Source organism: Cricetulus griseus, chromosome 6 (genome assembly GCF_003668045.3).
Source record: "Cricetulus griseus strain 17A/GY chromosome 6, alternate assembly CriGri-PICRH-1.0, whole genome shotgun sequence".
Classification (NCBI taxonomy): domain Eukaryota; kingdom Metazoa; phylum Chordata; class Mammalia; order Rodentia; family Cricetidae; genus Cricetulus; species Cricetulus griseus.
The window spans coordinates 88,924,257-88,938,076 of record NC_048599.1 but is presented as its reverse complement, the minus strand read 5'-3'; the positions used below and the strand labels follow the sequence as shown (position 1 = coordinate 88,938,076).

At 36.1% G+C, this 13,820-nt stretch overlaps 1 pseudogene; it reads right to left on the bottom strand.

Annotated features, from left to right (window-relative positions):
* Positions 1 to 2,857: 2,857 nt before the first annotated feature.
* LOC100766416 lies at positions 2,858 to 3,574 on the bottom strand (annotated as a pseudogene).
* Positions 3,575 to 13,820: the final 10,246 nt, after the last annotated feature.

The window sequence follows — 13,820 nt, the reverse complement described above, 5'->3', positions numbered from 1 at the left end:
GAGGATTCTGGGAGATGTAGTAGAGAAGTGGTGGTCCAGTCAGGAAGTGACAAAGCAAGGAGACTCATATTTGAGCGAGGAGAAACGGGAAGTTCCCTCTTTTCCCCTCCGCTCCTGCTCCAGCAGCACAATGTGATTCACTGGCAAGGAGTGATGCCAATAAGACATCCGATAAGATAAGTCTTATAAAATATATAGATTTATGATAGTTAATACTGAGCTAGCAGATGAGAAGCCCTAGTCATTGGCCAACCAGCATTGTACCTAATACAAGTTTCTGTGTATTCATTTGGGCCTAACTCAGGCAGGCGGCTGTCGAAAAGCTCACAAGTGGCAGTGGGGCTCAGGCAGCTTTTGGCAGAAAGATTTATCATAACAGCATTCTATGAACAATTAAAAACTTCCCTTACAAAAGTTTTATGTTTATTGAGCTGTAGTATTTGTGTATAATTTTAGTTTGCAGTATAATAATGAAACCATTGGGTACCTGGTGTAATAATCAAATTGAGGTAATAGGCCTTCACAAAAAAACCAACCACTTCCATTGTATAGATTTGCAGGATGAGAGATACCATATCAGAGGGATCCATTATCCGTCTGAGGAGAGATCTGGCACTAGGGAGATTTCCAGAGATATACAAGGATGACAGGAACTGACAATCTAGGCAATGGTGGAGAGGATAGCCTAAATGCCCTTCCCCTATGATGAGACTGATGACTACTTTATATACCATCCTAGAGCCCTTATCCAGTGGCTGATGGAAGCAGAGGCAGACGCCCACAGATATACACTGAACTGAACTCTGGAACCTAGTTTCAGAGAGGGAGGAATGAAGATCATAGGGGTTGACACCAGGCTGGTTAAACCCACCAGAAACAGCTGGCCTGAACAAAGGGGAGCACATTGCCCCCAAACTGCTGTCTGGGAGGCCAGCATAGGACTGATCCAAAACCCTGAACATGGATGTCAATGAGGAGGCCTCTGCACTCTAGGGGCCCCCTGGTAGTGGATTAGTATTTTTCCCTGGTGTAAGAAGGGTCTTTGAGAGCCCATCCCATGTCTCAGCCTGGACACATAGGGGAGGGCCTAGGCCCATCCGGGGATGATGTGGTGGACTTTGGGGACCACCGCCTAGGTCCCTTCTCATCCTGGGGTGAGGGGGCAGGTGAGAGGTTGGGGGAAGGGTTGGGGGGAGGGGAGGGAGGAGGGATTGATATGTGATGCAAGCTTGTTCCTAATTTGAACTAATAAAAAATACACCATAAAAAAACCAACCACTTAAAGTATAGGCTATTTTCTCCTCTTATCATTTGCGTGCATAATATACATTGTTTTAAGCATCTTTTAACAAGTAGCAGAGAGTAAGGTCGAGGAATTCATTCTGAATGTAACTCTGAGGGTAGACTTCTGGCTTTATCTGAAATGTGGAAACATTTCTTCACATTAATTGTTGAACAGTATTAATCACAGAAACTATTCACAGGAACTATTAAATATTTCGAGTTCAAAGGTTACATCTATTATGAAATAAGACTTCATGTTGTTTACAGCTAAGTCTGCCTGTTATAAACTTATCATTTTTTGGTAGTAGTACAAAAGAAACCAGGGTGTGCTAAAGAAGCTCATCTCCATTTCACTGTGGCTAGAATTGTCCTATGGTGCCTAATTGTATTTATTTACTGAATATGAAGTATGAGGGCCGCAAAATACTTAGAAGATCCAAGAGGTCTGTGGATTTTTACCCAAGTATTGAAAAAATTTATATTAATCCCTTCTTAAATTTGTTGTGTTCTTTAGAGTTACAGTTTTGAGCGTGAGGCATCAAGGAATAAACTATCAGAACAGGCCTCAAAGAGGACTGGATTCTTGGTCATCAATTTTTAAAACCAACCTGAAGTTTCATAAACAACAGGTTTGGAGGTGTGATCCTTTGTATACAATTGGATTATGTATTCATTTATCTCTATTTCAAGATTTTATACCTTCAATGACGTTTTATTTATGTATCTCATATGACACATTCTTTTAAAAAACTACAAGCTTTTTAATCAACTTCATAAAAAGTATTCTTGTAACTGAACTTGGATAGGCCCATTTGCCCAGCAGGTTGCAGATGATGGATTCACATTTTCTAGGCTCAAGGATGGGTGGCCTCTGCATGCCATGGGGGTCTGAATGACAGCACAGAGTTTGCTTGGCAGGAGGTAGGTGCAGTTCAACTGGGTCAGCTATTTAAAGGTGGCCTGCAGCACTGACTGAAGGTGTGCCCGAAGCACTGTCAGGCAAGTATCCACAAGAAAGCAAGCCCAGAAAAGCAGCTCAGCCTGGGATCCTGACACCTCTCTAAAGAGCCAGGGCCAGGCCAGGCATTAGATGCTCCAAGTTTGTCTAGAAGCGCTCCCTTGTTCAAGTCACATTCATAGACACACCTTGAGGCTTCGGCTGGACATGGAGAAAGAAGGCTGACCTGGCCACAGTCCCACATGTTCCACCCATCCTATCCCGGTGCTGGTGTTTAATGAGGCCCTGAAAGGAACTGCTAGTCATCTTCCAAACAGGACCAAGAAACACAGCCCTTCCCAACTTCTCTCTCTCCAAGAGGGAAGAGTGCACAGAGTCCAAAAAATGAGGCACTGATGTCCAAGCAAGCTGGCTCAAGGGACCCAACTGAAGCACATGTTCCTTCTTTAAAGAAAAAAGATTACAGCAAAATGATAGGACAGACATGGCCCCTCAAAATGAGCCCTGGCAAGTGTGCCTGAGGCTCTAGCCAGTCCTGCCAGCACTACATTGAGCAGCTAAGTGCTTGTTACCAACAGCAGGTCTCTTAGGCTGCTCCACAGAGCCCAGCTATTGTCACTGTCCACTGAGAAATGCCAATTGGCCCTTTGGTGCATCTGTTGGCATAGTGTCCTTTTTTACCACACTTGTAGTAAGTGACTTGCTCCAATGTCCAGGGTCCCAGGTTCCCTGCACTGCTATTTTGACTCTGCATGAACCCAATGATCTGCGGGCTCTCTTTGTTGGAGGCTGTTATCTGTCGTGGTAGTGGGGGCTGCTCAGTGGTTCCCATGGGCAGTTCAAATGGAGGGTGCATGAATCTACCCTAGGGTTCCTCAGGGCAGAATCCTACCAGGTAATTCACACAAATGACTCTCCGAGTGTGCCGATGCCTGCACAGGGGGCCATACTTACAGAAGCCGTGGTCATACCAAGGGCAGTCCTTAATCTTAGACTCAGGGTCGATGTACAGGAAGGGGCACTCCTTGTTGTTGCATTTCCCGAACTTGGAGTAAAAGTAGTACTCGGGCATCTTGGTCATGTCGTACTCATGTAAGAACTCACACTGGTCCCCTTTCTTGCAGAGTGCTCTTAGCCAGTGTTTGTACACAACTGTCTTCTCACCACTAATGTGGCGGAATGGACACATGCCACATTTGCCACAGGCAGCTTTCAAAATGAATTCTCAGACAGCAGCCCCCGACTTATCCAGGGAAGGGCCTGGAGCTGTTGCTCCATGGCGATCTCCAAGTCGAACTTGATAGGGTCCACGCTGGCGATGATTTTATGCATGGCAGCGGCGGCAGAGGCCTAATACCTGGCTCCCCCTCAGGTCTCTTAGCTGCCCTCCCCACTTCACACTGCTCTCTGCCATCCCCTCCTTCTCGCCTGCAGTCACTGCCGTCCCAAAAGGGATGCCGGGTCATATCACAATTCTGTATATTGGTTTTTATGCTTTCTTCAAAAGATGCATTATTTTGATTTTATGTGTATGAGTGTTTTGTCCACATGTATGTATGTCAATTGTGCATATGTAATGTAAGCGGTGATCAAAGTCCTGGAACTAGAGGTAAGAAGGATTGTAAGCTGCTGCTATAGGATGTTGGGACATAACCCAGATCCTCTGTAGGAACCACAAATGGTTTTTCCACTGAGTGGTGAAACCGGCCCATATTCTTAAAGTTTTGATGAGTCTGGACTTGTTCTTGGGGCTGTCTCTTCACATGAATTTAATTTAATCTATGATGAACAAAGAATGGAAAGACCCAAGAAATAATATATTCTCAGTAAATTACCGTATCATTCCAATTTTCAGAACCGTTTTTCTGTATCTTTCCAAGCCTTGGGATATGAACTCGCTTTCTTATTTTGTGTATGAACAACCATGCATGCTTGTGTGCACATATATATATATATATATATATATAATATATTATATTATATATATATATATATATCATAAATATATATCTACACACAGTATATCACACAAACACACACACACACACACACACACACACACACTCCACACACTCACAAGAGCTTAGGTTACATGAGAGTTTAAAGGACAAGGCAGGATAACTAATTTTGTTTACTTGTAAGTATATAATGTTCTTACAAACAAGTACAGATGTTATAGATCTTATTCAATACAATTTTAAATTCCCAACTTTCTTTCTAGACATTTCAAGTGTTAGGACTAAGTGTTGAGACTCTGTGTGTGTATGTATGTATCTATATATCATCTCTATATCTCTAACTATGTATATATATATATATATATATATATATCATCTATTACCTATCACATGCCAATAATCTTTCTAGTTTTCTATATAGGTGTTGATTATGTATCTATAGTATGCCTTATTCATCTTTTCGTGGAATTATACCTCATATTGACAAAGGAATATGTTATAATTATACAGAAACAGAGTTTTACCATTAGTTACTTTTTTATTTGATTTCAGAAACTGATACATTATTGATTAGATGTAAAATTAGCAATGATCTACAGAATATACTGACAGACATGAAATGAACTGGTCCTAGAAATGAATAAAAATATCTTTGGCATAGATTTTAAATTCAATAACTTTTAAGAGGTAAATGATAGAGGACTCTTCAGAAAAAAACTTTGAATGTTTTTGGTAAACAAAAATTGATGATTGTATTGGATCACTCACTCTATCATCTTTAGATAAAGTGGTAAATAAAGAGGATAAGAAGCCTTCTTTCAGAAGCCACAGGGCTAACATAAGTTGGCATAAAATATACACATTCCTTTCTTTGACTAGCTAAAATACAATAAATACTAAATTCTCCATTTTGCAGGATAATTACTGTTAGTAATAAGGGATTGATGGAACAAAATATCCCCATGTTTTAAAACCTTAATAAAATGGGGGTATTAAGCACCTAAACTAAAATTAAATGAGTTGATAAGTTACTCTTACCAGTGGAAGTATTATTCCAAGCATAATTAGAACTGCCTTTCCCAATTCTGAAAATAATTTCTCAACCCAAAGAGGTTCATTGTTTTCTCATCATTGTGATATCTACTTGTGTATTTGGTATAAGAGAAATAAAAGCATATTTTGCAGAAAAATAAAATAATTAATGATCACTGTGGAAACAGCTTCAAATCAAAATGATGCTGATATTCTTAAATGTCTATTAATATTACCTTTCTTTGCTCCTACAGTACATAGGTAGACTCACATCTTAACAAGCTTAAAAAGATGAGGCACAAAGTGTTATCCAAGAAGAAATATATTATGAGCAAAAATTAAATCTGCAGAACTACATGTAGGAAATAAAGACAAAAAATGGCATAATGATGAAAGAAGGATCATGTGAACAAATAAAAGATTTACCTGTTACCCTTAAAGTTACCACTCAAAGAAAATATAACAGAAATTGAAACTACATCTCATCAAAATTAAACTATTCTGTAAATGAAAGGATGTTATTAATAAAATTATCCATACATATTTATTGATACAGGCTTATTAAAGAGAGTTTCTTCATTTAGTGATAGAACTCGGGTTATTATTAGTCAGTGTCCAGTTAAAGTGACAAAATAACCAAGAAAACTAGTTCTACATAAAAGGAAGGAGGGTTCAGTTTGGATCACTGTTTCAGATTGTTCAGTGCAGTTACTTGGTGTTGTTGCCTTGGATGTGCTGGAGCAAACTACATTCTAGTGGGAACTCACAGTTTAATAGCCTTATTTAAAATAAAGCAAAGAAGTGGAGAAACTTAGAGAGAAGCAGTTGCAACAGAATTCTAGTTATCATGACTAAATAGTAAAAATCAAGCAACTTAAACCAGGATTTATTTAAGCTTAAAGTTTGAAGGAGTACAGTCCATTTTGTCCTAGAAGACATGACAGCAGGAAGCATAAGTTGCTGGTAACATTGAACTTGTAGTCAGGAAACTGAGAACAGACAAGGAGTAGAGACAGTTTATAAAGACTCAAGGCTAATCCCTGTGAAAAAGGCTTCCTGTGATTGTCTATCCTTTACAGATATCACAAATGTCAAAAATGGCACAGCCAGCTAGAATACAATTAAGCAAACACATGAGCCTATTAGAGAAAATTGACATTAAAATCACATTATATTCCTGGCTCCCATGATACATAGCCAGCAAATTAAAAAGAAATGCATGTATCTCTATATCAAAATTTCCCACAGTCATTAACAGTACCAATACTGTTCAAATGGCAAAATGTTTCTAAAATTTGAGACAGTCTCTTAACTGAAAACTGTGTAAAATAAAAAAAAAATCTAGTTGCTTATTTCCAATATAAAAGATACTAAGCATGTGTTGTGGGAAATTCGATCATACTGTGAACCCTGAGACTGTTATTTAAATAAAAGTAATCATAGAACATATCATAAAATTAGATTGTCTTAACTGATGAAGCTTGAAAGAAATGGCCATCTGCATGCTGAAGAGGCTGGAACTTGGCAGCTATTCAGTCCACAAAGCTGGATGCCTCAGGATTCTCAATCAATCACTGAAGGGTCAATGGTACTCACTCCACATTATAAGCTAGAGTTTTATTTCTATGGAAGTTCGTGCAGCATCACTAGCAGTTTGAACAGACATAGCAAAAGGTAGGTAAACAAAATTGATTTTGTCTTAGATATCTTTATATCTTTTCTTTTTAAACTTCATACATGGATATAATGTCTATTGATCAAATCTACCACCACATACTCTCCTTTACATTTCTCTACCACAGCTTTATATTCCTAAATTCATGGACACATTTTAAAAACACATTCAGACCATTTAGTGTTAGTAGTATGTACACGAACATTGAACTCCATATTGTATTATATATTGCCCCTCAGGAACCAAATCCTTGAAAAAAAATAACTCCTTTCCCAGGATGTGGCTTTTCAATAACTCCGCAGACAGTGAGGATATTACAAGCCCTGCCAGGACTTGTGATATGATTTTGGCTGGCTTGGTTTTGTGCAGCTCTCATGCATGCAGTCACAGATACTGTGTGTTCATTCATATGTACAATTGTTCTCTCATATATGGTAAACATTGATTATACACAGAGTTGTGTGTGCCAACTTCTCTCATTCTCTCTCTCTCTCTCTCTCTCTCTCTCTCTCTCTCTCTCTCTCTTGTTTTTTTTAAGACAGGCTTTCTCTGTGTAGCTTTGGAGCCTATTCTAGCACATGCTCCATAGACCAGGCTAGTCTCAAACTCACAGAGATCTGCCTGCCTCTGCCTCCCCAGTGCTGGGATTAAAGACTTGTACCACCAACGCCTGGCTTCTCTTATTCTCTGTACATTGACTAGTCATGACTTTCTGTATGAATCACCATCTTCAGTGAAAAAGAAACTTTTTGATGAGGCTGGGAGATATAAAATCTTAGAGACTGATTCCATTTAGCAGAACAATAATATTGTGTTCTTCAAGCCAGCCTCTTCATATTTTGACTGCCATTAGGAAGGCACCACATATTCTGAGGGAAAAGAACTTCTCCTCAGTCATTTTATTTTCTAGAACTATTGACTGACTGCCAAAGCATGTGTGTCTTAGTAGACTATTGGTACAGTCAGGTGGATAATGAAAAGATGCCATTACAGGAAACATTTTCATACCAAAAGGGGCAAATGTAGCTGCATGACAGAAAGGCAGGACCAAAATAAAATCAAGCATGTAAGACAAACAAACAAAAAACCACTTGCAAATTCATGAGCAGCATTTGCGGCTAAGGAAGACATCATTTGCTTTGTATTACACAGCTTCTGCTCTCCATCTATCCTGGCTGCAAAACCATAGCTCTCAGTTGGAGGGGCTCTTTTCCCTGCCTGTAAATTTCCTGGAAACATGTCTCTTGTCTAAGTGATATTTATATATAGCTATTAGATGCTTTTAAATGTGTCAGACAGAATTGATACATCAGGTAGTATGGCAAAGCACTAGGTAAACAGACTATTTAGATATTAGGTATAGCTGCACTTGCAAAATCGATCCCACTCTTTCTGGATCTCTTCCCCAACATCCTGCTATCACTGACTTGGCATAGTGATGATGACTGCTCTCATCAAAAAAGCAGTTGTCATGGACAGCAATCCTCTTTATAGTTGAAAAGGGTGGTATATCTTCACATCTCAACTCCACTTAAAGCTTCATGCAACAATGGTGTCATAAATTATCTTATTTACAAATAATATGAGTATCTAATTGTATGTTTTACTTCTCCATGCACAGGTGGATGAGAGATTGTAATACTTAGACTTCAGCCAACAAAGTCACTTTTATCCAATGAAACTACTTGGGCAACTATTTGAAATAATGACGTGTCTCCTGTTATGCAAGGTCCCAAGTTCTTAAGATCAGAATACAATTTAGAGAGCTACTAGAAGCTAGTGCTCACATGGAACTTAGGACATTGTCTTCTTACATCCTATCATGGCCTTCATCAACATACTCATATAATCCTTCCTTCCTTTCTTAGAATGGAGTCCAGGATCTTGACCCAGTGCTTGGCTGTAGATCTCTGCATTTGCTTCCATCAGTGACTGAATGAAGGTTCTACAATGACAATAAAGGTAGTCCCCAGTGTCTTTACAGGAGGAGACCAGTACAGGCACCCACTTCACTATTGCTAGTTGGGTCTTCACAGTTGACAACAAGCTGTTTACCTACTCAGCTATGCACCCCTTCAGTACTTTTGTGTTAAAAGAAAGATTAAAAGGATGTGAACTAAGAAGCTACCTAAGGTAGAGAAACAGATAAAATTGATGTTAGAATATAGGGTCTGACTGTTTTGGTGGCACACTAAATGACAGAGTTTTCAAAAAACATGCACACCTTGGCAATATGACACACACCCAACATGTCAAGCCTTCATAAACTTGTATCAGGTAACTTATGAGTTTAAAGTCAGACTGGTCCATGTAATAGCTTGTCTGCATGCTTGTCTCCAAACCCAGAAGACATGTGCAGTTATTAAGTTGATTTTTATAAGTTATTGATATTATGTGTGACAAAACTGAAAAGCAAAAGAAAACATTTGCACATGATATCTTAGAATATTTTTAGATACTTGTCAGAGTATGTAAATTCTACTCAGGCTTTATTTTGGCCACTCTCTTTTTCTGGTAGATTATTAGTGTGATGACCTTGCTGGTGTCTTTTTCAACTCTTGTGCATAAGGAAGTATAATGTGTTATCTATTAAAATGTTCTATATTTGACTTATTACCACTAACAATGGAGAAATGTACTACATATCATAAATGATTTGAAATAATTAAACAAATCTGATATTGGCTTAACTTACAGAAATAAACTAGAGTTTTCTACATGTAGATCAGTTTTTGGAACTTTGCAATAACTACTAGACAAGACAAATGGCTAATATTGATGGCATGCATGAGGAGAAAACACGAAATGTTACCTGAAAGAGAAATGGACAAGTTTACACTAGAAGTCAGCAGTTGAATGTTAAAGAGTAATAGGAGAACTGATGGTACACATTTTCTTTTCCAGCAGAATTGTAAACATAATAGCTCATAAAATCACGTTTCACTGAATTTTAAAACCAATAAGTGAATAAAACTGATTGTATACTGTACATAACAACATATAAAACCTGGGGGACATTCTCTTGCCTAGTACTTTTATAAATATTTTGATGTCATTTCTAAAACATTGTCTATAGAAAAGAAAGACTTAATTTGTATTAGTTTATCTTTGATGAGACAGTTTTTAATGTTTATTTACATATAAAGAAAGAATAAATAATTTTTATGACATGATAGATGGCTTTAGGGAATAAAAAGCATTTTTATATATAACACATAATTTCCAAGTTGCATATGTTAAGGCTAATAAATGATGTTTTACAGTAATTATTAATTGGAAAGTGTTCAGGTTTCAGAGAGATATTTGAAAAGGAAAACCAAATTTAAGGAAGTGAGGAATCTATTGAACAAGGTATTTAACGAACAGCATGGTGAATATAGTTAATGCAGCATGGTTGTGTTCTTTTAAATTGCTGGTTACACTTATTTAATAATATGTCTATAAACTGACAAGTTTGAGATGTAATGACTACATCAATTAGCTCAATTTACACATTGCAAAATGTGTATAGATTCTAAAGCATCATGTTTTATAAAATATGTGTTCTAGTTTTCAAAATATGTAATTTTCTGAGATTGGTTAAATTATTAACACCTTTATCTCCTCCAGTTTTGTACATACTTTTAATGCATTTATGAATATGATCACTTTATAGGACTTTTCCTAATTGCTGTAGTCTCCAAAGAAAGAGAGAATGGGAACAACAGCTACAAGGAGTAGCCAAGAGACTACTGACCTTGGACATATTCCTCAGAGACAAGAGTTAAAATAACACAATGAGAAAAGCAAACAGCTTTGATCACTAACTAAGTTATCCCACAATGAATATATTTCTTAGGTTGAACACAGTGTGCATCTCAGAGAGAAAATACATTTTAATGAATAAGGAGTAATTTCCTTCCTAAAATTTACTATAGGTGAGTTAATGTTAAAGAATGTACTTTACGAACACAGAGAAATGGATGGGTTTATTTCTTGAAAGCACAGATGAAAATATAAGCTATATTTTATAAGACAAGTCCTTTTAAAATTGGCATAATATATTTATTTGCTCTGCACATACAAAAGGAAAGCAGTATTTTCATCTCATATTCAATTATTGTGCATTTTCTAGCTTCATGATCAAAACATGCCAAACAAAGTGAAAGCTTTTATTCAAGTCAGGTGGTTTCATTAGATTAATTTTCTTAATTTTGAATATAACAGAACACATACAAAGAAATTATATCTGAATCTTATAGTGGGAGTAAGGATTTAAATGGAATTATTTTGTGATAGGTTTGTTATTCCATGAAGTTTATTGCTATTTCTAAGAATATAAAAAACAAAATAGTATTTTATGTTTTTTTCCATAATATGATACTATGAACTCTGGAAGTGCAAGGCTGAGGTAGAATTCATTTGGGCTGTCTACTGTATGTAAGTTATTTAACCACTTTTTTCCTTCAGCTACTCAAAAAACCAGCAAACGACGCTATTTTTGGAACATTAAATAAGACACACAAGGAATTTATAGTATAGCATTTAGTAAACAAAAAATGTTCAGAAATTGTCAATATAAGAAAAAAATATAATTAATCAGATCTGTATGTTTATTCTCTAAATTTATTCGTAGTTCTCTTAAAAGAATTAAACAAATAATCAGTGATGGGTGATGTGTTTTTGAGGGGGAAAACACATATTCTATAAAGATACTGTAGGAACCATGATTCCTAGCTTGAAACTGCCCAGAAATCACTTATTTTTTGACTGAAAGAGTCTATAAGTTCAATTACTAGAAATGATAATAATAGGCTATTCTGAGGGTGCTGTGTTTTATACTGGATCTTGGACCACATATTTGATATTTTCTGTGCATTTAGAACAAAGTCTACCTCTACTATAAGATAAAAATACAGTTACTCAAGTTGACAATTTTTTAAAAGAGGATTTTTTTTAGTTGTGGTTAAATCTTCATGTCACTCAGTGTTGTATGTGCTACAATTTCTTAGTTCAGTATTTCTTTGGACCTATAACACTTTTTACTCTCATAAACTGAGGATGAGAGAATTTATAAGTGTGGGCTGGTAGTATGGGCTAAAACGATGTTGAGAAGTGCAGTAGTTTTAAGAACAGCAATAAAATCAACACCTACTGAGGCTGTAGCTGTTTTCCAGATCAGATAGTACATAGACTATGCTTTTTCTATATCAAAACAACAACTTGATATTTCAACATGAAGGAAAGGCAAGTACCAAATATTTTAACAAGGATATTAATACATTAAGATGCCTAATTTCCATTGTAAATCATACTGTTTTTGAAGTCAATGAAGCACCATACCAGCAGTACTTTTGTAAACACATAACAAACATTCACATTTGCATACAACTAATTAGTTATTACAACACAAAATAAAAAAAAAGACTGTGAACATTTCTCTTCTAGAAAGTTTTTTCATCTTTATAAAAATGCAAAATAAACAAAATAATTAAATGATATTCTATGGTATGTAAACATTTTAAATTTATTACCAAATTTCAATTCCTTCATTCTCTGATACTTCAGGATCTTAAATAAATAGATATGCATTCTTCTTATAAATTCCTTTATATTTAGGTATGATTGTTTTAGCACTATTTTCTAAGCTCTGTAAGAACAGTAGTTAAGCTATGTGGAATTTTATACATAGTATATGTGCAACCTCATGATCCTTCACACAGAGAAGCTAGATATTAAATCGCAGTAACTGAAACATCAGGACCAAACAAACCCCAGTTCTTTATGTTCAAGTTGATTTTTCAAATGTATGCCACATGAGTGTTGCATTGCCTAGGAATATCAATATGTGTGGGAAAAGCCAGTCTGGGGTCAAAAAATGTTGAATGTTTTTAAGAAGCTATAAAATGAAAAAGTAATTATAAATTTATGAAAAAGAAACAAATACACAAATTCTTAGATATCAAAAAACCAAACTAGAGTTTGCAGGTATAGACATTAGAAATTACACTTGGAATAATTTTTATAAAATAATACTATATACAAAAAATGAAGTCTTTGATATTTATTATTGTGATTGAAGACAGTATGGAGAGGTTCAGAATTATATGAAAATACAATTCAGAATCAAATTTTCACTGAGCCTAGTAATTCGGGATTAGTGAAAATGAAACACCAAGTCAAATTTTTAAATTATTGTAAATTATGGGGAAGTGAGATATACAGAAAAACTGAGAATCCTAATAGCAGACAAGAATGCTACTACTGGTGGAGAAGGAAATGAGATTGTTATCAATAATATGGAACAGCAAAAGTATAAAAATCAGGATGGTGTGAATGCTACAAAATGCGCAATTTAGAAATAAATACAAGTTTAGTGTATTGGAAGGAAAAAATCTAGAATGAATTTAAAGAAAAAAATGATAGACAGGATCTAGTATATTTGTATAGGCATTGAATAACTTTGATTTATAAAACATACATAAATGAGGGTGAGTAACTGTGCCATTTAGTTGTGTATTTCCTGATATGCTAGTCAGAAATTGAGTACAAGTATATAGTCCACAAAATAGAGGGATATATATCCCTCACTTTAGAGTAATATGTATAAGTCTATTTTAGATAAATATCCTACACAGAGACACAGACACACAGACTCACCCACACACCCAGACCCTTCCCCCCACACACACACACAATGTTTCAGTTAGAATAGTTGAAAGGAAGACTGGAACAATGAAAGTCTAGATAAAGGGAATTAGATGTTATATTTGTGATTGTGTTCAATTTTTTTCTATATGCTTTGGTTTCTTTTCGAATTTTTCCTTTTTTAATTTGAATTAGAAGCAAGCTTCATTTACATGTGAATCCCAGTTCCCCCTCCCTTCCCCACACCCACTTTCTATCCCATACTCTTTCTGCTTCCTAAGGAGAG